This window comes from Megascapheus bottae, chromosome 11, assembly GCF_031878675.1.
Source record: "Megascapheus bottae isolate mThoBot1 chromosome 11, mThoBot2.hap1, whole genome shotgun sequence".
Classification (NCBI taxonomy): Eukaryota; Metazoa; Chordata; class Mammalia; order Rodentia; family Geomyidae; genus Megascapheus; species Megascapheus bottae.
Window position 1 is genome coordinate 48,061,733 of NC_143519.1, and position 25,297 is coordinate 48,087,029.

The 25,297-nt window shown below is 46.5% G+C and overlaps 1 long non-coding RNA gene across 1 annotated transcript; it reads left to right on the plus strand.

The window, feature by feature from the left end:
- Positions 1 to 7,048: 7,048 nt before the first annotated feature.
- Positions 7,049 to 24,704, plus strand: LOC150057033 (uncharacterized). Its single transcript, XR_016537030.1, has 4 exons — positions 7,049 to 7,161; positions 18,996 to 19,083; positions 20,002 to 20,115; positions 23,091 to 24,704. It is a non-coding gene; the product is annotated as an uncharacterized LOC150057033 (long non-coding RNA).
- Positions 24,705 to 25,297: the final 593 nt, after the last annotated feature.

Genomic DNA, 25,297 nt, shown 5'->3' on the forward strand with positions numbered 1-25,297 from the left:
TCTAGAACATTCTAGTCTATTCTATAATGCTCTCTTTGTGCATAGTAATCCAGGATGCAGGGAGGAATACACAGAATTCTGTCTGTGGGGAAGATGGGGTCTGTTGATGTGTTTGTGGTGCTGAGGCATCCAGCAGCTATGTCTGGAGAAGGCAGCCTCTCCAGAGAGGCCAGGATTCCAGATGGAAGAGAATTCCTCCCAGTCCCCCGCTCCACTGGAGTTTGAGCTCAGGGCTTGGACACTGTCCCTTAGCTTTTTCTCTCAAAGCTGGTGCCCTGTCACCAGCCACACCTTCATTTCCAGCTTTCACTGGTTCACTGGAGTTAAGGGTCTCATAGACTTTTCTGCTCAGGGTGGCTTTGAACCTTGATCCTCAGTCTCAGCCTCCTGAGAATCTAAGATTACAGGCCTGAGCCACCAGCACCTGGATGTGATAAAGAATTGTATCCCAAGCACATTTGTGTGAGGAGGCAGCTGATTAATGATCGTCAATATGGGGAATCAGAACATTAGTTCTGTCTTCACTTCTCCATTGCTCTCCTCTGCTGAGCACTAAATGACGTCACCAGCCCTATACATCACTGCTTCCTAGACCACTGACCAATGACAAGCCATTGCTATTTACAGTGTGTGTGTGTGTGTGTGTGTGTGTGTGTGTGTGTGTGTGTGTGTGTGTGTTTGCTGCTACTCAGACTTGAACGCAGGTCCTCATGCTCCTACTCTTCTTTTTCACTCAAGGCTGATACTCTACCACCTAAGCCGAAGATGTACTTTTTTTTTTTTTTGCTGGATAATTGAAGGTAAGAGCCTCATGAGTCTTTCCTGTCTGGGCTAGCTTTGAGCTTCGATCCTTGGATCTCAGCCTCCTGAGTAGCTTCAATCTGCATATTTCTATGCCTACTTCATGTGCTTAGTTACATGATATAAATTCCTAAATATGAGCCACAAATTTCAGTCCTTTAAAAAAAAAAGATGAGAAAGGGTATCAATGTTTGTAAAATAATGCACCTACTATCTGGTGACTAAAGTGTAACCCTTCTATTAATTACAATAAAAAAATCTATGAAAAAGAAAAAAAAAAGATAGGCTTGGGTTCCAAAGGGCTCTATAGGATGATCGGGAAACAAAGAATCGATTATTTCCTCATTTCCTACCAGCTCCTATGTTACTGTGAGTGTGTTCTCCTGGGACTTCATTATGTATTGGGGGTGCAGGAGGAGAGGGGCATGGAAGAGACACCACTTCCACCAAGTGCCAAGAGAGCCAGCTTCATGCACAGTTGCAGTAATGAGGCAGGAGAAGAGGGAGATGCAGGGAGGTCAAGATTTGGGCTAGGAAAGAGGCCCTGAGAAAGCCAAGTCCCTTTAAATGCTTTGCCCCATGTACTGCATTTCCTTGAGCAGTTTTCCACACAGGGCTCATGCATGAAGATCAGGCCAGCTCTGTGCAGCTCAGGTGCTGAGCTCCCTGCTGGGGGCAGGGACCTCAGAACAGTGCCTGTGTCCCTCACCCAAGGAAGCCGGGGGGGGGGGGGGCAGGAAGGGGCAGCACTACCATAGAGCCCAGATCTTCTGGAACTTATTAAACCAAGCTGCCCTCAGCCTGAGCAAGGGCCTGGTTTCCATCACGTGACAGTTGCTGTGGCCTGTGACCATGATCAGAGAGCACATTCTAGGTTCGTGGCTGAAGAGCAAAGTGGACTCTCGGCTCCAGTGGAGGAGGCATTCCGTTCCCAGTGGCTCACCATTCTTCTCGGCTCTGCAAAGCCCCTCCTTCTGTCTGCATCTGACCATGTGTGCAGCTTTGATTTCAGACACAGGCAGGCAGAATCTGAGGGAGGGAGGGAGGGGATCGGGAAAGGAGGTGGATGCCATGGCCCCAGTCTGGATCTGCCTAAGAGCTAAAAAATGCAAACACAGCCAGATGAATCCTGCAGTGCTGTTTGTGATGGAGTTCCCTCAGGAGTCCTTAGGCTTTGCCTTGTTATTGGAAACACCCAATAAACCACTGGCATCAAGTCCCCCTTATTATTTTAGGGCAGGGCTTGAAGCAGTCTCTTTCAAATTGTCACGATTCTTTTGCCCATATTGCTACTTGTAATCCATACCAAATATGGTACCCCAAGACTCAGCCAGCACCCACAACTGGAGCCAGAGAAGCTCTGTTTGCTATTTGTGTTCAGAGGTGATTTCTTAGTGTACCTCCACTCTGTGCACCCAAAGATGACACTGGGGACCTATCAGAGAAGGGACAAGGAGATCAGCTGGGCCTCTCATCTCCCATGGGAGCCTGACAAAGGCACCTGGCTAAGGCTTGAAGGGGAACCAAGGGGAACGGAAAAGTTGTGGGTTCTGTAGGTGAGTGTGTCAGTGCTGGGAATTGACAGCCTGGGTGTGGTCTTCATTTTTTTTTTAATTTTAATTTTAGGTGTTCCTTTTCTTTTCTGCTCAAGGTTTGTTCTCTATCACTTGAGCCACAGCTCTACCTCTAACTTTTTGTGATAGTTAATTGGAGGTAAGAATCTCACAGACCTTTATTGCCTGGGCTGACTTTGAACCTCAGTCTCAGATCTCAGCCTCGTAAGTAGCTAAGATTACAGGAGTGAACCCCTGGTGGCTTCCTGGCAAGATTTTAACACATCCCCACACCTCTAGGTTGTAACCAGCCTAGGAAGAAACGAAGAACTACCCATTCATCAGAGCACAGCAGGGCTAGTACTGTCCGGATGACAGAAAATTGAGGCTTCTATATTAAATAGCTACAGAAAAAAAACATTCATTTTAGCTAAAGGGAGGCCCTGCCGTTTGCTGAAAGCTGGGGTTCGTGGGTGCCTTGGTGACAGTGGATGCGTGTACAGAGGACCGGCACTGGTTATGAGGCCCCATGATGAAGGAGTCAGTGGTCCCTGAGGATTTAAAACAGTTGTCAACAGCAGAGCAGGTGCTGAGTCCCACAAACAAGGAATGCAGAGCACACAGATACTGTCGTGCGAGCCTGCAAGGAAACCTTCTTCTACCCTTGGCAGAACCTCTCTCCCAGAAGCAGGATTGCCCATGGTCAAGGTTACATCAGTGAAGGTGGCAATGACCAGGGACTCATTCTCGGCCAACAGGGAGATGTGTCAGTAAGCTTACAGATGATCAAACCGAGTCTGATTCTATCCATACTGCACATTTGCAAGCTAAAGGTTCCTGTAGCCCTGTGACTGACAAGAATATTAGATATCTGGATCTTTCATCATTTCTCATTGTAGTGTCCTTCCTGACACAATGTTCACTTGATGAAAAGGCTGAAGGTTTTTTTTTTTTTTTTTTTTTTTTTTGCCAGTCATGGGTTAGAGCTCAGGGCCTGAGCACTGTCCTTGGACTTTCTCAAGGCTTCAGCTTTACCACTTGAGCTACAGCACCACTTCCATTTGTTTGTTTGTTTGTTTGTTTTCTATGTATGTGGTACTGAGGAATTAAACCCGGGTCTTTGTGCATGCTAGGCAAGCACTCTACCACTAGGCCAAACTCCCAGCTCAGGCTAAAGGGTTTTTTTTTCTTTGTCTGTGATGTCTTGTGGCTTGTACTTAAGAGACTGGGCACTGTCCTTGGGCCTTTTGTGCGCGGCTAGTGCTCTACCATTTGAGCTATAGCACCACTTCAAACCTTTTATTTTTAGGAGGGGATGTGTAGTTAAAGTGTCTCATAGACTTTCCTATCCAAGCTGGCTTTGAATCCTGGTTCTCTGGGATCAGCTTCCTAAATAGCTAGGATTACAGGTTATGCAGGTAGGAGCCACAAGCACCTAGCAAAAGGTTGAAATTTGTCTTTTCCTTTTTGGTCCTGGGAATCAAAGACAGGACATTAGGAGCCAGAAGCAGCTGAGGCAATGATTGAGAAGTCCAGCTGGGGGGCACCTAGAAGGTAACATCTCTGGAAGGTTCTCTTCACCATGAGCTGTGTGCACACCCCTCCATTAGTTTCCTGGTGCCTTCTCCCTGACCCTGGCTGAGATGGAATTGCCTTGGGTCCTCTGATGTCAGATGCGGGGCCAAATGGGAGCTGTCATTCCTTTCTAGGCCACCACTTCCCTGGCCTGACTTCCCTTGAGGGAAGACACCTGATCAGCTACACCTGACCAAGAGCTTTTCTTCATATTTGAACTCCAGCTGGTGGGTAAATGGATTTCCTTTTCTTGGGCAAGAGAAGAACCTACAAGTTGATAATGCTTGAATTAGCTTTCCAGAACTATAACAAACACTTGAGATGGGCCACTGAAAAAGAGGACCACCTTACACTTTGGAGAATTCACTCTGTTTGCCATTGGCCTGTGGTTGCATACTTTTCTACTGTAGAAGAGAGTGGCAGAGAAAAACTGCTCACGGTATGGCTGGGACTAAAAGAGAGGAAGAAAAAGAAGTGAGACCCCTCCCCTGGAGGATACCCCCTAATGACTTGAAGATAGACCACGAGGCCATACCTCCTCTGGTTTCTACCAGCTCCCATAGTGACATGCCCAGAATCAAGTACCAGCTTTAGCAATGGTGGTGGTCTCTGTCTGCCAGGAAAAAGAATGCACCCATGTATTAATAGACATTGTGACAAATGCCTGGGAGAGATCAAATGAAAGAGAAGAAAGGTTCATTTTGGCTCCTGCTTTTAGAAGATTCGTTCCATAGTCACTCGGTGCTCTTTGGTGATGGTAAGGCAGAGCATTGTGCCATGGAGTGAGTGTGTGATGGGGAGAGCTGCTCACTTCATGATCTTCTCCAGGAGTCGGGGTCAACGTCTACCTTCCCAGGGCATGCCCCCAGTGAACTACTTCCTCCAAGATGGCTCCATCTCCTATCGTCCATCCCTTCCCAGGAAGATCATCAAATTATGAACCCACCAATGGGCTGTTCTGTAGACAAGTCAGAAGCCTTATGATTCAATCACCTCTCAATGACTGAATCTACTAGCTGGCTATCAAGCCTTACACACAAGTCCTTGGGTGGGGACGACTCATACCGGAATTATAAGAGTTGACTGTTGGTGAGTATAAAGGCAAAAGGCAAAGAGAGAATAGGATCAGAGCAGCTGAGAGGCTCTGTCCCAATTTGTGTCCTTGTTTTAGTTGTTTCCAAGGTTTGAGGTGTACCTGCTGTCATTAGTTCTATAAGTCAACATATGCCTCTTCTCAACCAAGTTCACATGCATCCCGTGTGTGTGTGTGTGTGTGTGTGTGTGTGTGTGTGTGTGTGTGTGTGTGTATCTGTGTATGGCAGTATTGGGTTTGAACCCTAGCCTGGGCACTGCCCCTTAGTTTTTTCAGTGAAGGCTGATGCTTGACCATTTGAATCACAGCTCCACTTCTTGTGTTTTTGCTGGTTAATGGGAGATTAATATCTGGCTGGGCTGGATTTGAATGGTGATTCTCAGATCTCAGCCTCCTGAGCAGCTAGGATTACAGAAATGATTCACCAGTATCTGGCTTCACGTTGCGTTGACACTATGCTTGCTAATCGTTCTCTAGCATTCACCAGCATGTTTCTTATCTTTTCTGGGGCATAATCTGGGGCATGTGTTGGCAGCATTCATTCAGTTCAGCAGCTCTCAACACACGAAGCTGTGTTGGAAAGCAAACTTAGGAGGCTTTGACTAAGAATAGGCATAGACTTAAAAACACACTTCCGATCAAGCTTAAGAGGCAGACAAGATTTTGCTTCAAAGCATCACTTGGCATTAGTTTCTTTTGAAATTGGAAGCTAAAAAGAGTAAAAACAAGTTATTTCAATTTGCACTTACAGGAACTTATTCAAATATTTAGTATTTACTAGGAAAAACTCAAAGTGGCAAAGGAAGATCACCCTGAGAAGATGTTATAACCTTTGAGACTGCTAGAGTTTGCTGTATTGATGGGAGTAGGCAATGTTAACCACCGACTCCAAAGAGGAATCAACAAGTAGGACTGAGAGCAGACCAGATTTCCCTGTTCTTCTAACCCACCCACCTCGTATGACATCTAGGCATGTGGAGACCCAAAGGTAAATCCCAGACTTACATGGACAGGCTCCTTAGAATTCTAATCACCTGTGACACCAAATCCTTACATCTCAAGTGCCCTCTGTCTTGGCTCACTTTATGTTACTGGAACAGAATACTAGAGATTATTTGTAAAGTGAGGTACAGTGCTGGATGTTCAGGCATGTGATCCTGGTAAATCAGGAGGCTGAGATCTGAGGGTCACACTTTCCTTACCAGCATGGCTAATATAGTGGATTAACACAACTCACATTGTCTTATGCTTCTGAAAAGTCTAAATCCTGGCATCAGCAGGGCTTCCTTCATTCCTGGGGCTCTCAGGGAGAATCTTCCTAGGCTTTTGCACCTCCTAAAGCTGCCTGCTCTCATTTGTGTGTGTGTGTGTGTGCCCACACTGAGGCTTGAATTCAGGGCTTCAAAATCGCACTGCTTTTTCTACTCAAGGCTGGTGTTCTACCACTTGAGCCACACCTCCACGTCTGGCTTTCTGGCTATTGATAAAAATCTCATAGATTTTATTCCATCTAGACTGGCTTGGAATCTTGATCCTCATATCTCAGCTTCCTGAATAGCAATCTTTAATGTGAGTTAATGGTGCCCACCATTTCCCTTTCCATTTCTTAGAGTCTTCAAAGACTACACTATTACTGAGTTGCTGCTCTCTGTGAGGCAGTGGGGCTTTAAAAAAAACTGTTGGGGAAAATGAATGCCAAATTGAAGTTCTTGACTAAAGAAAGATTATACCATATCTGCCTTAAAAACTGCCATCACATGCTTTCAGCCTCAGAATCTGAATTGGAAATGTGCAATTTCTACTCTCAGGCCCACTGTCCAGTCAGTCAGCCACCCAGCTGGCATTTGCAGCATTCTCCACACACTGCAGAAGCATCACTGGTTATCCTCTGACACACCCACAGGGGATGATTTCATGGGGGGGGGTCCATATAATAACCAATTATGATATCACACCATTGGAATGTCAATGAGGAGATGGGAACCAATAAGCAGGCAGCTCTGGTTTCCCAGGCACTAGTAGAGAGCGGAGGCCACCAGAAACTGTAGGACTCTAAACAGGTCTTCCAATCCCTGGGGGAAAAATGGATAGAGATGTGGCTGAGGAGCAGCCCAGAGGACAGAAGAAGCTAAACATCAAGTATGGAAGGGCCTGCTTGCTGAGCCCTGAGGCTGTTTGGGGAGCAGAGGGAGAGTGGGTGTGGGTAGATTGAAATGTGTGTGGGGGTCATGAATAAGCTTCCTTCGTTCTGCTCACTTGAGGAAGCACACACGTGTGTGTGTTTGTGTGCTTGTGTGTGTACTGGGGCTTGAACTTGGAGCCTGGGTACTATCCCTCAGCTTTTTACTCAAAGCTCATACTCTAACATTTTAGATGGAGCTACAGGTCCATCTCCCCCAACCCCTTAGTTGGAAATAAGAGTCTATGGAACTTCCTGCCCAGGCTGTCTTCGAACCACAATTCTCAGATCTCAGCTTCTTCAGCAGTCAGGATTCTATGTGTGAGCTATTGGTGCCTGGCTTAAAATATATATATAATTTGAGCTGGAACAAGATCTCCCCCCGCCCCGCCCCCGATGGAGACTCAAAGGACACCAGAATATGGCTGAGCACTGGAACCAGAGCCTTCCCTGAATGTGGCACCTCCCTTTGAATGTCAGGCATGCTGTCCTCGAGTGGCACACCCAGATTCCTTTTGTCCTATAATTCCTAACTCTGATGGCATTTCTCAGCTGTTGAACCAGGAGCTTAATCTAAGAACTTAACCTCTCTATCCCCACCCACCCTCCATTTCCTTTCTGTGGACAGTGAGGCACCTTCTCTGGTTGTTGTAAGGATGAAAAGATTCAATGTATGTGAAGTTTCCAGCCTGGTGCCTGGAGCTTAATGGGTACACAAGCAACATGCCAACTGCCTTAGCTGGGAAATTCTGCCCGAGGGAAGCTTTAATTACAGTTGCCTTCTCTTCCTCTCAATTCAAGAGTTTGCTTCCAAGACAATTAACAGACCAGGGAATTCTGCTACCTATCAGCCAATAGTAGCCAACAGACCCTGCTGTTGGCACGAATAACATCTCTCAAAGCCCGGACACTTAAGCAGGCTCCAGTTTGTTCCACCCTGGCTCTCAGTACATGTAGGTCCATGACAGTTACACAAGATGTGTGCTTAAATATTTACCTTGCTCACAGTCACCCTAGCATGGTGGGGCTCAGAAGAAAAATCTGAGAAGTAGATGGTATTGGCATCCTCAATTCCTAGCTTTGGTAGAGCATATGTCTCCACGGGAGGGTTCTTCAACAGACTGGGCAGACTGTTGGCTTAAAAAACATTAACAATAATCATCTCTTGTGTCTACACAAGAATACATAGGCAAGTTAGATCTTGGATTAAAAAAATAAGGAATTTAGAATGGTTCCATTTTTTTTCTAAGTATTCAGGGGCCGACCTGAATGTGTATGTAGATAAAAGGCCAGAGAAGAATGGGAAGGGTCAGACATAGTTTAGTCAGCTAGGCATCTGGCATTTACTTTAGTTATGTTATGAATGGAGCTAGAGTTTGTCCATCATCCTCAACAAATAAGGACACCTACAACTCAGAGAAGGTAAGCAATGTATCCAAGGTCACCTAATTACAAAGAACATCCAGCAACCTTTCAGAAAAGATCTTTGAAGAAATAGGTCCCTAATGGGTGCAACTGTGGCATAGATGTCACTGCCAGACACTGCTCCCTTCTGTGGAGCCCAGATCTCCACCTTCATGGAAGACAATCTGCTAAGGTCAGTTCAGAACCCAGCGGAGCTGCACAGCCCGGGGACAAAGACACAGGTGAAGGGGGCCTTTTATGTCCTTTTTAGAAGTGGAGCTGCACCTAGTCTGCCTCCATCAGTCAATTTTTAAAATTTTTACCAGTCCTGGGGCTTGAACTCAGGGCCTGAGCACTCTCCTTGGATTTTCTCAAGGCTAGAGCTCTACCACTTGAGACACAGCACTACTTCTGGCTTTTTTCTATGTATGTGGTACCAAGGAATTGAACCTGGATCTTTGTGCATGCTAACCAAGGACTCTACCACTGGGCCAAATGCCTGGCTTCTGTCATCTGCCAGTTTTGTAGGGATAGTTGCTGTGCATGTGGTCTGGGCAATTGGTCACTTTTTTGTGTGTGTGTGCCAGTACTGGGGCTTGAAGTTGGGGCTTAGACACTGTCCTTTGTGTGTGTGTGTGCGTGTGTGTGTGTGTGTGTGTGTGTGTGTGTGTGTGTGTGTGTGAAGGCTCGCTCTTCACTACTTGAGCCACATCTCTATTTTTGTTCTGGTTCATTGGAAATGAGAGTCCCATGGACTTTCCAGCCAGGCTGCTTTTGTCTGAATCAGAATCATCAGATCTCAGCTTCCTGCGTAGCTACATTACAGGTGTGGCCACAGTGTCTGCAAATGGTCACGCCTCACACCCTTTCTTTCCTGATGGCTTTGATATAGAAGGCCTGGAGGGGGGAGGTGGCTCCTCCCAACATTGGTTCCCTTTTTGGCCACAGTAGCACTTCTTCCAGCAGATCTCAGGGAATATTCTAGAAGGCCAGTTTATCCTGAAGTCAACAGGCATCTTGACTGGGCTTGTGGTTGTGCTGTACAGGAAAGTTAAGATCCTGAGAAGGAGCTGTTCCTAGCGAGTCTTAGCTGGCCTAGGGCCAGCTATAGTCCAGAGGGGTGGCCCACATGAGACAGAGGGGCTTGGGGAGTCCCGCAGCTTGAGTCTTCCAGGAAGCCTGGATTCCAAGGAATAACTTTGACTTTCAAAAACCAGAGTCTTTTATGTCAAGTCTGCATCCCCCAAGCACCCCAAGAGTTGTGTTACCAGTTCTGGGGAGTGGGAGCTGCCACGACTTGGAATAAGCAACAGACTCCTTTCTCTGAGAAATACATGAATGGATCAGGGACTTGTCTCTCTAACATCTGAGTGTTCTCAAAATAAATAAGAAAACACGAGGGAGTAAGTAACAGCAGGGTTCCTGGTAATATAGGAGAAGTCTGTCAGCTTTGCCTGCCTCCCTCTCTCCATTTAGACCCCTTTATTACTTTCTTGATCTTCAGCGTTCTAACCACTATCTCAGTAATGGGTAGAAAACTCCATTAAGTCCTTTCTTTATGAAGGGAATTAATGACTTTGTTACTTTAGTGCTTGGTAAACTGTAGAGAAATCCATCTCCCCCAAGCTTGCCAACTCCAGGAAGGCTTCCTGGAGAGAAGGAACTTTCCAGTCTGTTGAGGTACTCACCCACCTGAGTACCACTGGCTGCTGCTTCTACTGAAGTCAGGCCCCACTTCATGCTTGGCACCCCAAATTCCAGAGAAGGTAAAGAAAAAGGGAAAACACAGGAACATGGGGAAATGAGTTGTACCTCTGAATTGAAAAAAGAAAAAAAAATACAACAACCCGACCAATGAAAAGTTCAATAACATTCATAAAGTAAAAAGGTTTTTATTTTATTTTTTTTTTTGGCAAGCTGGGCTTTGGTCCTAAACAAGAAAAATTAGTTGTTTATACAGCCTGAACTCCCAGGCTAATTATTTGCTTTGAAGCTTTTTAGGCCTGGCCAATGCTGGAAAAATGTTTGGAAGTAAAAATAAATAAATAAATAAATAAAAGGACAAGCATTTGGAAGAAAGCCCAGGAAGGAGTGGGCCCATGTGAGGGGAGGGAGGGAGGCAGCTAGAGAGCTAGTTCTATAAAATTAAGGCATTCTCAGGGGTGGCCTCAGAGAAGTTTACCAGGTCTTTACTCCTTCAGAGTTATCGTTTATGCTGGGAATGGTAGCTCATGCTTGTAATCCTAGCACTAGAGAGGCTAAGGCAGGAGGATCTGAAGTTTGCGAACCACCTTGGGCCTGATAGCAAGATCCTGTCTTCCTGTCTTAAAAAACAAAAGAAGCTGAGCACCAACGGCTCATGCCAGTAATCCTAGCTACTCAGGAAGCTGAGATCCAAGGATCATGATTTGAAGCCAGTCTGAGCAGAAAGATCTGTTAGACTTGTATCTCCAGTTAATCAGCAAAAAGCTGGATGTGGATCTATGGTTCAAGTGGTAGAGCACTAGCTTTGAGCAAAAATACTCCAGGATATTGCACTGTGTATAATACTTGAGTTCAAGCCTTGATACACACACACACACACACACACACACACACACACACACACGCACGCACCCCAATACCACCACTACCACCAAAAACAACAAAAAATTCAAAACAAACTAAAAAAACCCAAGCAGACAAGCTGATTTTACTTCCCTCTTCTTGAGAAAACCACAGCACCTACTTAGCAAATCCTTCCATTTTAGAAAATCAGTTCTATTTGGAGATTGGGACGATAGAACTGTCAGTGACACATCCAAGACTCCATTAATTCTCCTTAAAATGCTAACTTGGATAAAATAATGTACGTATTCATTCAACAAATAGTATAACCACCTTCTGAGCCTTGTTTATTTTTTTTTGAGGTGAATCTTTTGAGATTTAGGGAGGGTCTTCAAAAAGTATCACAATGGCAGCCCAAATATGGTGGCTTTGTGGTTCTGTGAATTTTGCAGTCACTTGACCAGGACTTTCTTCCTCATTATTGATATGTATTTGAAAGAATATGCTAGATTAGTAAAATAGTATTGAAGGTTTGTGATTGTGTTACTTCAGTGGGTGTCACTGTGACAAGGTAGAATCAAGGTAAAGGAGGAAAGGTTCATTTTGGCTCATTATTTCCTGGCTTCCAGGCTGTGAGTGGCTCAGTCTAGTTTGATCCTGGTGGTGAGGCAGTACATATGATGGAGGAGGCAGCAAGGAGGCAGAGAGGGAGAGGGAGAGGCCAGAGCCCCACCCCGAATGACCTAACTTCCTTCCACTAGGCCTCACCTCCTAAAGGTCCCATTACTTCCCAAGCAATAGCACTTCAATCAAGACTTTATCTTGGGGTGATTTAAGATCCAAATCATAACAGTAATACTTGGGTCACTTGACCCACAACAGTTGGTTTAATTAATTAACTAATTAATTAGTATGCCAGGGCTGGAGCTTGAACTCCAGGCCACTTGCACTTGCTAAGTGGCACTACAGAGTGCCACTTAAGCTAAGCCACACCTCTGCCTCTGGCTTTTTTTTCCTGCCAGCTAATTGGAGATAAGTCTCTCATGTTTGTCTGCCTGGACTGGATTTGATCCGTGATCCTCCGATCCTAGCCTCCTAAGTAGTTAGGATTACAAGTGCAAGGCTAAACATTTAAATTTTATAAGCTTTTTTAAAAATCTTTTTAATCTCCCAGTCAGCTAGCTCCCTGAGTTTTGTGAGATATTGGAATATAGTTCCAGAAATTAGACAATCAGGAAAAGAAGAAGGCTTTATGTATTACTTGCAAAAGTGAAAAGTCTAGAAGATACTACTGGGAGGGATTTAAGTCAAAGGTAATCAGAAGTAAGAGACAGAATAGAAAATGTCATCACTTGGGAAGCCTAGTAAAAAACTTGAAAATTTCCTCCTCCCGCCAAGGACGCCAATTGGCAAATACTCACAAACCCTTTGATCTAATGTAAAGCCAAAGAAAGCAAGTCTTGTATGCCTTTTGTATTTTGTATCCTGTACTGTTCCCAAAAGAATTCAAGTAGTTGACAAAGAAAAGACAACAGGGCTAAGATGTAGCTCAGTGGCAAAGTGCTTGCCTAGCAAGTGCAACCAAAAAAGAAAAGACAACAAAATACAGTTTAAAAAAAGAAAACACGGCCGGGAGTTTGGCCTAGTGGTTAAAGTGCTTGCCTGGCATGCACGAAGACCCGGGTTCGATTCCTCGGTACCACATACATAGCAAAAAGCCGGAAGTGGTGCTGAGGCTCAAGTGGTAGAGCTCTAGCCTTGAGAAAATCCAAGGACAGGACTCAGTCCCTGAGCTCAAGCCCAGGACTGGCAAAAAAAAAAAAAAAAGAAAACACAACATATAGGTTAAATATCAAAAACAGGATCCAGGGCTGGGAGTTTGGCCTAGTGGTAGAGTATTTGCCTAGAATGCACGAAGACCTGGGTTCGATTCCTCAGTACCACATACATAGAAAAAGCCAGAAATGGTGCAGTGGCTCAAGTGGTAGAGCTCTAGCCTTGAGAAGTCCAAGGACAAGGCTCAGGCCCTGAGTTCAAGGCCCAGGACTAGCAAAACAAAAAATCAAACAAAACAGAAAACAGGAGCCAGCAGAGCACAGGTGGTTCAAATCTAGCTGCAAATCCTGGCTACACAGTAAGATGAGGGGAGGAGATGGGGGAAGGGAAATGGGGACAAAAACATAAGAAGGGGTTTCTTTTTTTAATTAATTTTTCATTGTAATTAATAGAAGGGTTACATTATATTGACCAGATAGAATGTGCATTCCTTAACCATCATTGCTAGAGAAGGGGTTTCAATGTGTGTGAAGTGATGCACCTTTTATCTGGAGATTATAACTGTAACCCCTCTATTAATTACAATAAAATATATGAAAAAAAGAAATGTAAAATCCAAATTCAAGAGGATTTACCCTCTGCCAAAAAAAAAAAATCCGAGCTACTTAAGAGACTGAGATCTGAGAAATTGTGGTTTGAAGCCAATTGTAACAGAAATGTCCATGAGACTAATTAATCAGGAAAAAGCCAGAAGTGGAGCTATGGCTCAGGAGGTAAAGCACCTGCCTCCATTATAAAAACTAAAGGGTGGGCCGGGAGTTTGGCTAGTGGTTAAAGTGCTTGCCTAGCATGCACGAAGATCCGGGTTCGATTCCTTGGTACCACATACAGTAGAAAAAAAGCTGGAAGTGGTGCTGAGGCTCAAGTGGTAGAGCTCTAGCCTTGAGAAAGTCCAAGGACAGTGCTCAAGCCTTGAGCTCAAGCCCAGGACTGGCAAAAAAAATATTAAATACCTACTAAAAAAAAAAAACACTAAAGGGACACAGAGACCTTGAGTTCAAGCCCTGGTGTTGGCACAAAACAATAAACAAGTCAACAACAGCAAAAAGAAAACCAAACAAAAAAGACAAGAGCCAGAGAAAAAGCAACCAGGGGCCTGGTTCTATAGCATAGAAGCAGACAGGGTAGAATAATAAAAGATACAACAGGCAGGATTAGATACCCCCTTCTGTTGGGTTTTGTGCTGGGAGTTTTCAGAGGGAAATGGCATGTTTCATGTAGAGGCGCAGCAGCTGCTCAAGAGGGAGGTCAATGTTTTTGGAACACAGGAAAGAGACATTTCTCCCAGGGCCCTTTCCCTCTCCACACTATGTAAAGTACTCAGCCCCAACCCTAACAGCACCCTTTACCTGATGTAACCCCAGCAGCTCAGAGTTTAGAACTGTGGTTGCAGCTTCATCTTCAATCTTCTCTCTCTAGGGACAGAGCACTTCAGTTCATGAGCAGTTCGTGAGGATATGTCCATATCCTTGTGCAGTTCTGTGCTGCTTTGGTTAACAACCCATTAGAACTTTCTAGACTGTCCAGTACAAAGTAGATAAGCTCAGCCCAGTGCCCACTTCCTCCTCCTCCTCTTCCTCCCCCTCCTCCTCTTCTTGGAGTCCACCAAAATTGAGCCTTCCACTACCACCACCACCACTTTCTCCTCCTTTTTTCTTTCTTCATTCCAGTCCTGGGTCTTGAACTCAGGGCCAGGGCACTGTCTCTTAGTTTTAAACCCAAGGCTAGTGCTCTACCACTTGAGTCACAGCACTATTTCTAGCTTTTTTCCCCCCCTGGCTAATTGTAAAAATTTTATTGTTGGGGTGTTGTACAGAGGGGTTACAGTCAGGTAGCGGGTACATTACTTCTTTTTTCATGTTCTTTTTTTTAAACTTTCTGTAATGTCGGGGTAATGTGTAGAGGGGTTAGTTACATTCGCCAGGTGATAGGTGCATTACTTCTCACACATTGATATCCCTTCTTTGCTGGTTAATTGTAGATAAGAATCTCAGGGATTTTCCTGTCCTGGGCTGGTTTTGAACCACAATTCTTAGATCTCAGTCTCCCTAGTACCTAGGATTACAGGTGTTAGCCACTGGTCCTCCCAACCCCCCAATTCCCCTCCCCATCCACTTCGTTTGAGCTGCTGCAGGTCCCAGGGCCTTGTCCACCACAAAGCCTCCCCCAGCCTGGGCTCTGCACCGTTGTGAGCCCCTGTCGCTCAGCCTGTCTGGGGGCAGGGGAGACTTCCCTGTCTCCCTCAACTTGAGAAATCTCCTCAAACCCATCACTCAGCTAACGAGAACCACTTTCTTCTTCCATGTACATGTGTATTTTTCCACTGTGCTCACATTCAATGTGTCTGATTGCTGTGGTGTGGAAGCTTCTTTATGTTCGAAGATAAACAAGCCTCCCTTTCTCTCTGGTAGGAGCCTGCTGACCAAGGCACTTTGGGAGCAGCCTGCTCATTAAAGAGCCATAAAAGCCCCCCCTCCCCACTTCTGTAAGGTAGTGCTCCCACACTGTGCTCCTCAGTAGGCAGAGCAGACGCGCCATCTTGTGGCCGCTCCCAGAATGGCCTCACACTGGGCACCTGTGGGCTTGGACAGTCTTGGGGAGACAGATTCCCTTATGTGCCATCCCAGTGGTGGCTGTGTGTCGCCCTCTCTCCTTTCAACCTGGGGAAATATTCTGGTTGGGCTGGCTGGAAAGGTGCCTGTGTAGATGGGGGTGCCGAGTGTAGGCAAGAAATCTGGCTGATGAAAAGGTGACTGGATCTTCCTCTCCCCTTTGTGTCAGGGAGCCTCTGCTTGCAGGCTCCTTTAGAATCAAGATCTTGCTCAGAGCCATGCTTGTCTACTCACAAACTACTGGACTCCCAGTCTGATCTTCCATTTTTTAAGACTGTACTGATGCTGTTGTTGATGTTATTGTTATTATTTGGTACTGGGGATCAAACCAGGGCATTGCACTTGCTAGGCAAATGCTTTGCCACTGAGCTGCATCTCAGCCCCAGATTCTCCATTTTAGTACTGTGCTGATTAGAGGTGACCTGAAAGAGCCTCCAGTACCCAGGAATATTGGGAATGTATACCTCATTCAAAATAAGATTCTTGTGAGAAAGCACATTGTATTTTCCCATATATTTTTATTGTAATTAATAGAAGGGTTACATTATATTCACCAGATAGAAGGTGCATTAATTCACATACATTAATACCCTTTCTCATGTCTTGGTCCCCACTTCCCTCCCCTCCACCCCCACCCTCATCTTGTTTTTCCCCCCTTCCTTCTCCGATTTCAAATAACCAAATACGCATATACACAATATATCAGATAACAAGGTAAAATATTTTAACAATATGAGATAGCCAAGGAACAGCAAAGGAGATGAGAGATAACATAGTACATTAAATGTAGGACAGCAATCACTTATTATATGGCTTTTGTTTCTATATCCTGGAGATCCTTATATTTAGTGTCATACTATATGGCCTTACGTATCTAGGTTTTGTTCTATTGTAAATCCTTGCTAACATTGTATTTTTTAAAATGATTGGGGTTTGAACTCAGGGCCTCTGTGTGTGTGTGTGTGTGTGTGTGTGTGTGTGTGTGTGTGTGTGTGTGTGCTTGTGTTTGTCCTGAGCTTCTTTCATTTAAAGGTAGCACTCTACTACTTGAGCCACAGCTCCATTTCTGGCTTCTTCTTCTTCAGTGATTAATTAGGGATAAGAGTCTCACAGACTTTTCTGCCCAGGCTGGCTTGGAACCACAATATTCAGAGTTCATCCAGCTGAGTAGCTAGGATTACTAGCCAGGGTCATTGGCACCAAGCTATCAACACACTTTTTACTCTGGGACTGGTTTAGGCTAGACTGGTACTAGGATTTATATTTGCTTGAGTAGGTCTGATGGAGGACTGTGCACCCGCTCCTGGGGTTGAGGGTCACCTTTCTGGGGTACGTGATAGGCATAGACCCCCATTCAGGACAGGAGGTGTTGTTACAAGGAGCCAGCTGCTCCTCTGACCTGAGACTTCAGATAGAGCCTCAGAAAGGATGGGGGCCTCAGGGCCTGGCATGTCTGCCTCACATGGACTCCTCTGCTGGGTGGTCTGTGCTCCTGACTTTCCTACTGGGTCAGCTGCCTTCTCCCCCATCCCTTCTCCTCTGCTGTAGACCCTCCACATCCCTAACGCCAACTCAAGATCTGTCTTGGAGATCCTAGCCTAATGGGCTGAGGCAACCTGGGCACAGCTGGAGATAGGGTGGTAAAAGGCCTTCGCAGGCCAGGCCGGCCTCCTCCTGGCCATCCAGAGGACGTGGATGGAGTTGAAGGCTTCCTGGAGTAAGATGAGGAGAGTGGAGCTGGGGGAAGAGATAGGGGAAGGGCTGGAAGATTCCATGTGAGGCAGACATACCAGGCCCAGGAGGGAGGAGAATAATGACGGAGGATCACACAGTAGGAGAGGAGGGTTTACGCTAACTCCTGCTTCAGAGCTGAAGCACAATTCAGCTCCCCTGGGCTCCTGGGCTGTGTGACAAAAGCCTGGAAGCCCACTTTCTACCATGTGCTTGCTCTGAGGCCTGTGGCATGGCTACCCAGAGGTTCTGGCTCAAGGAAGGGTGTCAGGTCACAGAGCTGGCTGCGCTGTGGCAGCAGTGGCGGCTCTGGTAGAAGGGCAGTGTTGCTCACTCGTATAGCAGGCCTTGAAACCCTTTTGCAGATGGTGGCCAGGCATAGGTCATGCCCTTACCGTGTGCAGTGAGGAAGCAAGGAGATAGTAGCTGGTATGGGGCCCTTTCTTCCATGGAGATCCCTCTTGCTCAAATCAAGGTCAACAGGTAGCCACAGGACCCAGAAGGGAATGGAAAGCCATACTTGGGTGTCTGAGCCAGCTGACTCTGAGTGTCCACATATTCTGATGGGTCTCATTCACATGTAACTGGACACTGTGAGATGACAGTAAGCCTGCTTTATTTATTAGGCCGTTTTAACCAAGCATGGTTTAAAAAAAAGTCAAAGGAAATTTCAAAACCAGAAAGTTTTTACTCCCCTGCACACATGAGCTGTCTCAGATGCTAGGTGAAGCACTCCATCAGTCCCAGGTTATTGTCAACTTGAAGGTAAAAATGAATCAGGATGCTAGTAGCTCACGCCTGTAATCTTAGCTACTCATGAGGCTGATTTCGGAGGATCACAGTTTGAAGCCAACCTGGACAGGAAAGTCTGGGACACTCTTATCTCTTAACTAGCCACCAAAAAAAAAGCTGTGGCTCAAGTGGTAGAGCACCAACCTTGAGTGAAAAGGTCAGTGCTCAGACCTTGAGTTTAAGCACCAGGACTGGTCTTCCCTAACTGGGAGACAATTGAAGATTTGTTGAAAGATGACAAGTCTTTAGTGGAAAAATGAACCAGGCATCCATAGCACAGGCATAACGCAATGTATCTGAGCATGTGCAAAGGAATGGAGGGTCCCATGTGCTAGTCCCAGTTTGTACTCCAAGTGAGGCACAGGGATGTGAGAAAGTGTCGGAGCTGGACTTTGAGCCACTATGGGCTGATTCGAAGCCTTCCAGGAGCCAAGAACATGGATGTTGGGGTCCAAGAGCTCAAATTTCATTTCCAGGTTCCCCCATCCATTTTTTGGTGCTAACACTAGAGGTTGAACTTGGCCTTATGATCTCACTTGAGTTTGTCACTTATAACTGGCACTCTACCACCCAAACCATGCTAAACCATCAAGCATTTTGCTGGTTAACTGACAATAACAGATTTTTCCTGCCTGAGCTGGCTTTGAATCTTGATCCTCAGATCTCAGCTTCTTGAGTAGCTTGGATTACAAGCCTTGGTGCTTGGTTTGATCTCCTTGCACCCCCTCTTACTGGTTGTGTGAACTCAGTTTTCCTATCTCCCTTGGACTCGGTTTCTTCCGCCTGAGTGAGAAATGACCATATAACACGTTTAGCAGAGAGGCGTGTGGTTCAAAGGAGCCCATATGACAACGGTTTTTTCTGTTGCCCAGGAAATCTGCTTGCAATGACACTGAATAAATAGAAAACCTTTGGATCAGAGCCACCTACCAAGCTCCAAATGGCTTCTGGAAAGAAGCTGTGAGTGGAAAGTTCCCAGCTCAGCCCAGCCGCCCCTGGCCGTGAGACAGGAGATCGGTGTCCAGCTTGTGGCACAGAGGGACCCAGACAAGAGCTCTTTCCTTGGGAATGCCTCGTCGCCCAGGCCCAGGGCTTTCCCAGCTGCCAGCCATGTGTGATCTCCTTTCAAGAGCTTGCCGTTGGCAGGCTGCCATGCCTTGCACATTCTCCAGGCCCCGGAATCAATACTCCCCCTGTCCTCTGAGAGGCTGCAGGCGTGTGTGTGCGAGAAGCCACAGAGCACAGCGAAGCCTGGCCAGGCCTCTGAGGGCAGGGGATGGGGAGGGGGATGGGAACTGGGGGTGGGGGGACAGGAACAGCCAGGCCTTGTGGTGGGGGAGGGAGAAGGGGTCTGGGTACCACGTTTTGCAGCAGCCCCCACTGATGGCCTGGCAGAATTATCACCAGGAGCCAGGCTGGCTTTGTCCAAGGAAATCCTTTCCAGTGGATTAGGGTATATTGAATGGGCACCGTGTTTTATTTCTATTGCACACTCTTGGTGTAAAGCCATGGGTGCTCATACTCAGAGACACTGAGCATCCTCAGTTCTAGAAAAATCTTCCTGGTGGGGGGGAGAGAGAGGAACTGAAAAATCTTTCTGGGGATGGGGAGACCGGGGGGTGGGGGTGGGGGTGGAGGGGAGAGAATCTTGGTTTGAGGACAAAGAAAGGAAGAAGGATGAGAGGGCAGGATGGGTGAGGGTGGCAGAGCTGGTACCCAGCTGGACATTTGCTGGAAGCATAGGGTCATTTCACTTATCTTGACCTAATTGGACTATTCCTATTAGGCATTTTCTTTTTTCTTTCTGTGCCCATGCTGGGGCTTGAACTCAAGGCCTCACATTCACATTTTTAATTTGTTTGGCTTTGCGTAAGACAGGCACTCTACCACTTGAACCACACCTCCACTTCTAGCCTTTTGTTGGAGATAAGAGTCTCTTGCGTTTGTCTGCCTCAGCTGGCTTCCTTCAGTCTTCTTGCTTCCGTCTCCATGGTAAGGCTTCCCCTCTCTATAATTTTGTCTTTCACCTCTTGCTTTAGAACTCATTCACCTTGTTTCCTTCTAGGTGGATTTTGTGAACTGGCTCCTTTTCTTTTTGGTTGTACCGTATGTGGAAACCAATCTATGCTCACAGTGGGCAAGTCCTGTACTGCTCCATGAACCCCCCAGCCTTGGGCCCGCTTTAATGACTCTTATAAGCTATGGGTTCCTCCGTTCACACCCTAGCTGCAGTGGCACCAGCCATTTCTAAGAATTAAAAATAGTCATAGATCCCTACCTTTTCTCCCCATGCTTTCAGAACCAGAACTCCAGTGTCCCCCAACCTTACACAGAAGCCTAAGCCTTTGTATGCAAGAAGCTCTTGTTTTCCTCAGAAAATATTTATACATATTTATACAGTTATAAGTATGTATTACTGAATAATTGTTACCATTAATGCAGTAGGTGACTCATTTAAAAAAGAACAAACCCCCCAAAACAGCAACAAAAAACTTCTTTCCCCAAAACGAATACTTTAAAATTTGATTCATATTTTCTTTTAGTCAAGACATGCTGGCTTATTATATGCCAGTACCCTCGGCTGAGAAATCACACAGGTGAACTGGTGGCTCAAGCCTATAATCCCAGCTATTCAGGAGGCTGAGATCTGAAGATTGAGGTACAAACCCATCCTGGGCTAGAAAGTCTGTGAGACTCGTATCTCCAATTAACTATTGAATCAAACCAGATAAGGAGCAATGGCTCAAGTGGTAGAGCATTAGCCTTGAGCAAAAATGCTCAAGGACACTGCCAAGCCCTGAGTTCAGGACCAGAAAACACACACACACACACACACACACACACACACACACACACACGCACAGGCACACACACAGGCACAGGCACACATACACACGCACATGCACACACACACCACATGTAATCACATGGAATAGGCAATGCTTTTGCAATGGGGAGTTTTGAGTTTAGAACTGTATGCAATATATATATGTGTGTGTGTGTGTGTGTGTGTGTGTGTGTGTGTGTGTGTGTGTATGTGTGTGCATATATATACGCATCTTCTGGCTTTTTCTGTGTATGAGGTACCTGAGGATTGGAACCTGGTCCTTCATGCATGCTAGGCAGGCCCTCTACCTCTAGGCCCAACTCCCCACCCTGGTCCCCATTTTTATGGTCAGGCAGGCTTTGGCTTACCCTGTACGCTGTACAGGCCTGCTTTTGTACTAATCTACATTAGAGCAAGTGTAGTTTAGAAATAAGCCAGCCAATTTCATGGCTGTGAGATGGGATGTGGAAAACGGTGGATAGGATTGGGGTAACCATAAGAGATAAATTAATGGACAGGGGTCATTGGGGGGGGTGCACGTCCAAGATGAGCTGGAGATAGCTGCACCAATGTATGGCAGTAAATAGTTTTGGCGGCAGCAGAGTAAGTGCAAAGGCCCTGAGATAGGCAACTCCCCAGTGAATGCCAGGAACAGAAGGGAAGCAGAGTCAGGGGCAGGCTGTGAGGGCCAAAGGTGGGTGGGAGGGGGCCTCCTTTCAGAGGCCTGTGAGCCCAGTGGAGGCTCACCAGGTGGGAAGGGAGTCTGGTTCTGTTGTCGTTTGTTACATAGTAATGAAGGATGGAGAGAGAGTGGGTTTGGACAAGAAGGGCTAACAGTTTTCCTTCTCTTTTGTTTTTACCTTTGCTTAGAGATGTCTATAGTACAACCATAAGAACTGCTTAAGCTGCAACAGAAGACTCCTAAAAACCTTTGCAAGTTGGGAATGAATGGAGAGGAGCAGCAGATGCCGCGTGCTCGTGGGGAGCTGGCGGGGAACGCATTGCCAGGGCCTGTGCCCAGCGCTCAGGCAACAGTGGCAGGGCACAGCCAGGTGCCTGGAGGTGCTGCGGGTCTGGGATGTGGCAGAGGAGCATGTAGGACTGGCTGGAGAGTGAGAGGGCTGAGGAAATGTCTGAGAGAGCTGCACTGTGTAAGTGGGTTCCTTGCCACTAGACGGGACTGTCACTCGTGGGCACATGCTGGGCAACTTGACGGATGGAGGGAACGTGTCCCATGGGGCTCTCTCTTTGGGTGCTTCAGTATCAGGGGTGTGGAGGGTGGGTCACTGTTGGCCTGGGAGGCCAGAGTTTCTGGGGGGTGATTTGGGAGGAGACTGAGGGGGCGTTTGTCCCCCCGGCTGGTCTGTGCCTGCCCTGAGTGGATAGAAGTGTCAGGATCATCGGAATCACACGTGGATCATGAAGACACTCGGGATGAGAACCCGGGCCTGGTCCAGTCTTGGGGAGGGTCAGTTAGCCGCCAACGCCTACCTTGTGCCCACTGGTGGTTAGACTTGTTAACCATCCTTCTCACCAAGGGTGGAGAGCAGAAAAGCCAGGTGAGGGCACACACGCCTATAACTGCAGCTCCATGGGAGGCAGAGATAGGAGGATCTTCATCTAAGGCAAAAAATGAGGCCTATTTGAAAAAGAAACCAAAGCAACAAGGCCTGGGGGCTGGCTTGAGTGATAGGGAGGCTCCGAGTCCAACCCCCAATACTTCAAAATGTTTTATTTAAGTGAACTCAAGCCCTGGTCTGTTCCTAAGCTTTTTTTTTTCTCTCTCAAGGCTGTCACTGTATCACGTGAGTTATGCCTCCACTTTTGACTTTTTACTGGTTAAGTGGAGATATGGGTTTCTCAGACTTGTGGTCGCTGGCTGGCTTTGAACTGGGTTCTTTTGATCTTAGACTCCGGAGTAGCTAGGATGACAGGCCCTCGGTGCCAGGCCTAGTACTGCAATAGAGATAATTATATACAGAATGTAGGTAACCAGGAACCAAGGGGGAAGAGCCATGGACAGAGTTGGGAACGCTGCACAGCGCCCCTGAATGTCCTTTAGATCTTCTCTAGAGGGAAGTGGGGATAAGACATGAGATTCTGCCTGGATTCCTCAGAAGATTAACTTGGTGTTCTGTAGGTTGGAGTCCCCAGAGGCAGGCACCTAGCTGTACTTGAAGGCATCTCAGGCTGTGGAACCGATGTCAGGCATGCTTCCAGAAACTTCTGTTCATTGTCAAAAGCAAGAAGAAATGAGATCTGTGAAGCTGGTGTCATTTGATGATGTGGCTGTGGACTTCAGCTGGCAGGAGTGGCAGATCCTGAACATTGCCCAGAGAACCATGTACAGGGATGTCATGCTAGATACCTACAGCAACTTGGTGTCCTTGCCAGGGCACTGTTTTCCTAAACCTCAATTGATTGCCAAGCTGGAGCAAGGTACAGAACCATGGGGAGCCTCTGACAAGAACTTCACAGACCAGGCGACTGAGTAATCATCTGGAGACACAATCCTAAGACTCTGGAACCACGGTGGAAAGGGCCCTACGTGATATTGCTGACGACCCCCACCGCTCTCAAAGTAGACGGAGTCACCGCCTGGGTCCATTACGACAGACCAGCAGACCCCTTTGCCCTGAAGGAAGATTATCGTGGAGATAGCTGAAAGGCCAGCAGAGCCCTCTCCAACCCTTTAAACTCTTCTTTGTCTTGTTAATGGCAATCCACATCTCCCTTGAAACCAGACCTGGCTGGAGAACTTTGGAATCCCTGGAATAGGACTCGAGCTCACTGCTTCTATGTCTGCCCAGCCCACTCCCAATCCCCAAGTCAAATTCAAAAGCGTGGAGGAGCGGGAGATGCATTTTGCGCTAGCTGGGGGTGTGGGTTGACTGGACATATATGGTGGGACCCCCCCCCCCCAGTTAAATTGAATCCTCTATTTCCCGCCTCCAAGAATCCCTTAGTTCCCTGGCTGAAGTAGTTATGCAAAACAGGAGAGGACTAGATTTATTATTTCTATAGCAGAAAGGTCTCTGTGCAGCCCTTGGCGAAGAATGCTGTTTTTATGTAGACCACTCGGGGGTAGTTAAACAAACTATGGCCAAGGTTAGGGAAGATTTGCAGAAACGGAAAAAAAAAAGAAGGAACTGGAGGCCCAACAAAGCTGGTTGAGGCCTGGTATAGTAAGTCTCCCTGGTTCACCACTCTTATGTCCAGCTTATTAGAACCCTGAGTGATATTGTTGCTTTTACTAAGTTTTGGACCTTGCATTCTTAACAGGCTTGTGCAATTTATGAAAGAAAGGCTAGGAACCATTCAGTTAATGGTCAGAGGAATCACCCCCGTGTAGGTGAAATAAACAAGGAAAATGATTCCATAGAATCGATGGAATAGATCCAGAATTGGCTCCTCCTCCCCAGACTCAAAATTATTCCCCTTCCAGTAGATGGAATAGAAACTCAGCTTGACTCGTAGATGGGAGTTTCGAACCCAGAGGATACATAAACAGGAAAGAACAGTTAATAAGTCACCTTATCTGAAAGGAACTTCTGGACCATAATTAACAGTTGTTTATTTGTGGTTTTCGCAACTGTAGAATGCCCCCCCCCCACTTGCCTAGCAACTGTTTGTGATTTTTGCCTTTAAATAGACTGTGTAAAACCTGACTCCTCCCAAGTGCTTGCGGAAGAGTTCCTGCCTGGCTTGTATCCCTTAATAAACCCTTGCGTTTGCATTTCGAAAAAAAAGAAAAAAAAGACATGAGATTCTACACGGCGAGCCCCCAAATCAGGCATGCATTAATTCAGTAAGTATTTAGTGAATACTCGAATGTGCCAGGCCCTGTACTAGAGGCTAGGGATTCTGTGGAAAATGAATTATACATGGTGCCTGTACTGGAGGAAATGATAATCTACTTGTGGAAGACAGAGAGGAGATGAAGAGTCACACAGTCAGGGAAATGATGAGAAGCGGGGGTGGGCACGCTGTCTCCCAGGGAACCAGGGGAGGAGAAAGGCCAGCCAAGCTGGCATAGCTGTGTGTGCAGAACCCGATCCATGCAAGTACTGTACTGCCCAGCCCTGGGCCCGCTTTAATTCCTCCACTCACACCTCAGCTGCAGTGGCACCAGCCATTTCTAAGAATTAAACACAGTCATAGGTCCGTATCTTTTCCCCCCAGGCTTTCAGAACCAGAACTCTGGTGTCCCCCAACCTTCCACAGAAGTCTAAGCCTTTATATGCAAGAAGCTTTCATTTTCCTCAGAAAATATTTATACACTGTGATAAATATGTATTTCCAAATGATTGCTACCATTAATTCAGTAGGTGACTCATTGAAAAGCAA